This window comes from Sesamum indicum, unplaced genomic scaffold (assembly GCF_000512975.1).
Source record: "Sesamum indicum cultivar Zhongzhi No. 13 unplaced genomic scaffold, S_indicum_v1.0 C00793, whole genome shotgun sequence".
Lineage (NCBI taxonomy): Eukaryota > Viridiplantae > Streptophyta > Magnoliopsida > Lamiales > Pedaliaceae > Sesamum > Sesamum indicum.
Window position 1 is genome coordinate 1 of NW_011629824.1, and position 3,502 is coordinate 3,502.

The 3,502-nt window shown below is 37.6% G+C and overlaps 1 long non-coding RNA gene across 3 annotated transcripts; it reads left to right on the top strand.

The window, feature by feature from the left end:
• Window positions 1-10: 10 nt before the first annotated feature.
• On the top strand, window positions 11-3,496 carry LOC105155236. Of its 3 annotated transcripts, XR_847291.2 has the most exons (6): window positions 11-571; window positions 1,129-1,370; window positions 1,449-1,724; window positions 1,927-2,055; window positions 2,507-2,991; window positions 3,122-3,496. It is a non-coding gene; the product is annotated as an uncharacterized LOC105155236 (long non-coding RNA). The 3 variants fall into 3 exon arrangements; XR_002286531.1 differs by lacking the exon at window positions 3,122-3,496 and having other exon boundaries at window positions 1,449-1,729; window positions 2,507-3,013; XR_002286530.1 differs by lacking the exon at window positions 3,122-3,496 and having other exon boundaries at window positions 2,507-3,013.
• Window positions 3,497-3,502: the final 6 nt, after the last annotated feature.

Genomic DNA, 3,502 nt, shown 5'->3' on the forward strand with positions numbered 1-3,502 from the left:
ATTAACTTTCATGCCATCACTTGCAGGGCTGGTAAGAAAGAAACCTCTGATGTGCTAATATACACGGATCAGATTCCTTCTATGTGCCAAAGCATGTGTGCGGGGTCAAGACCTCAAATATGATTCTTCATCTGATTCAAGCACCGCCAAAGAAAGTGAGAGGTATGATGCAGTTGCTGCTGACCAAGCCCATGTTCCACTTTCTCTGACTGCTCAAACCGTAGCATCCCCTGTGATCCATGTGATCGTGGCAGCAGTGATTAGACAAAATGGAAGTTTCTGGAAGTGTTGGACTGTTACAAAATGATTGAAATGAAACGGCTGACTTGGAAGATGCTTAGATCCATATGCCAGAAGGTGATCCTACTGCCAAAATACTTACTGGATTTTGTGTATAGGACGTCATTAAAGCTGAGAAGGAAATGGAACAGTCTAAGAGGGAAAATCCACCATTACCTTCCGAAAATGCATCTAAGTCTAGCAAGGCGAAAATGAGGGGAGTATCATTGAAATGTCAGAAGTCCGGCACCATATTACAGCATATTACAGGTCTTAGCACTGGGTAGGCCAGGTCAGTATTATGTGTTGTCTGTTTTTTGGGGCTGATGGCTGGATTTTCGTTATGATTGATTAAGACATTCATTCATGTAGTTCATGGCCATACAAGGCCCTTAATGTTAGTGTTTGCATCTGAAAGCATGTTTATCAAAGACTTTTATCATTATCATAAACTCTAAATCTAATAAGCAGCCAACCATGAAAGAAAAATTTCGATATCGAATCATTTTGTTTGCAAAAAGCTAAAGAATTTATGAATTGTCATAATAAATATAGTAATATTTCATTTTCTGGCTTTTAGATGATTGAGTTGATTGATGGAGAAGAGAGCAAGTATTTTTATTTTTATCTTTTTATTTCGTGAAAGTTGTTGGAGCATTTTATGTTATGATTTATCTATGTCTTTCTTCTCTTGCTTAAGCTCCTTTCAGGATCTTTTTTGGTTGTTCCTTGTATTTTAAGCTTTTTACTCTTTTGGTTTGGGAGATGAGATAGGTCAGTCGTGGTTGTAATCTTGCTAATTATGCCTTCACCTCATGAAGCTTGATATACAAAAAAGTCTCTTCTTAGGTATGCTTCAATGTTTTGAGAGCGAAGCAAAAGCAGGAAAAAAAATCAAGCAGTGGAACATACGATGTGTGGAAACTCTTGCCATTATGTGCAGTGGAGAAGCTTACCTTTGAACTGGCCCCTATACATTATACACCTAGTGGTGCTTGCGTCATTACATTTGCATAATTGTAGCTGATGGAAGTGCTCTTACAAAGGCAAGGATTGGGAAAAAGAAAAATGACGACGAAACTGAAGAATGGGTATGCCACTTTAACGTATAAAGATGTTGTTTTGCTTACGACAAATAGTCCTAAATGCTGAATATTTATTTTGTGCAGTGGCTCCCAATGTGACAAGTGTGAAGCGTGGCATCATCAAATTTGTGCATTTATTCTATGGTAGAAGAAACAATGGTGGACAAGCTAACTACACTTGTCCAAGTTGTTTTATAGAAGAAGTTGAGAGAGGTGACCATGTGCCATTACCGCAGAGTGCTGTTCTAGGAGCCAAGGATTTGCCTAGAACAATTTTGAGTGATCACATGGGGCAGCGATTATTTGCAAAGCTGAAGCAAGAAAGACAGGACACAACAAGGCTTCAAAGCAAAAGTTATGGTGAGGTGATCCTTTTACTTATATGCATTTGTGATGTATTTATTCCAGGCGCATTTGCATACCGAATTGGATAAGATATTTTGGGATTTATTTTTTCCACTATAACCAAATATTTCTAACTAATGCCGTGTTTATTTAGTAGTCTTATTCTTAGTATTGTAGTTTATGTTATTGTTAATATTATGATGTGAACTTTTGGTAGGTGCCTGGAGCATAAGCAATTGTACTAAGAGTGGTGTCATCAGTGGACAAGAAGTTGGAAGTTAGACCAGGGTTTCTTGAAATTTTCCCAGAGGGAGATTATCCTACAGAACACCCCTATAAATCTAAGGTCCGTGTTTTGTGTACATCCATTGGAAGAGCACCAAACTTAGAAGTCTAGTACCGGATTTAGTTTATTTTACGTGAGAGAATTTAGTAGAGTCTTGTCGGAATAAGTTACCTTCAGTGGGTTTTCTAATTCTAGAAAACAAATGTGAAGCTTCATATCAAAAGTTGTATCAATGGAAGCTATTACTTTATGATTCTGATAGAGAATTGAAGTCTAGAGTAAAACGAGTTGAACTTTATAAGGTTTCCCAGTTGGACCTCTTATTATTAGTATTCTTGTGTTTCTGTTGTTATTTATTATCATGGGGTGGGGTGAAGGTTGCACAAGATTGGTTAACCTTACCAAAAAGTAGATAACTGGAGATTTGTTCATTAAAATGCCTCCTTAGATACTTGTGTTTATCAACTGAAATCTACTTTATGTAATAGTACAAATGGTTTCTGTCTTCCAGGTAATACTATTTATTAAACCATTTCTTCAGAAAATTGAAGGTGTTGAAGTGTGGCTAGTTGGGATGTACGTTCAAGAATTTGGATCCAAATGTCAGCAGCCTAAGCATCACCGAGTCTACCTATCTTACCTGGACTCTTAAGTATTTCAGGCCTGAGGCCAAAGCAATGACTGGAGAGGTTTGCAAACATTTTTGTACCACGAAACTTTGGCAAGTATTCTGGACCCATTGTTCTTTTGCTACATTGGAGTTTCAATACCTGGTCTGTTAGTACCATCACTTATATTTTCAGATTGGATACTTAGAATACTGCAAAAAGCGTGGTTTCACAAGCTTTTATATATGGGCTTTCCCTCCGATGAAAGGGGAAGATTACATTTTGTATTGCCACCCAGAAATTCAGAATACAGCAAACTCGCATAAACTAAGGGAGTAGTAAGTTTGATGGTTGTTTGATCATGAGAATGTAGATTGCGAGTGGTGAGGTAATTTGTCCCACTATTTTACTTGAATTATTGCCTTTGTTTCAGTTACTTGTCCCTGCTAAGAAAAGCTACAAGGGAAAATATTGCAGTTGATCTTACTAACCTCTATGACTATTTTTGTGTCCACCAGTGAATGTAAAGCAGAGGTAACCGCAACTCGATTGCCATAGTTTGATGGAGATTATTGGCCTGGTGTTGCAGAGGACATGATCTATCAACTACATGTGTATTTCATTTTTCTAAATACTATTCTATTTTTAATTTTTGGTGATTTAGTGGTGCTATCGAGCTTTCTTGTTATTGGTAGACGCTTTGGATAGCCAAAAGAAAGAAAGGAAAGAAGAGAAGGGATGTTGCGGTTTTGGTGCTTAATCTTTGTTTCTTCATTCTTAACCAACCTTCTCTCTCTTCATGGTTGGAGACAGGGGCACCTGAGGAAGTAGTACTGCTTATTAAGTGTAATAAACAACAATTGACTAGAGGATCCGAGAGAAGGGGAATAAGTTGATTG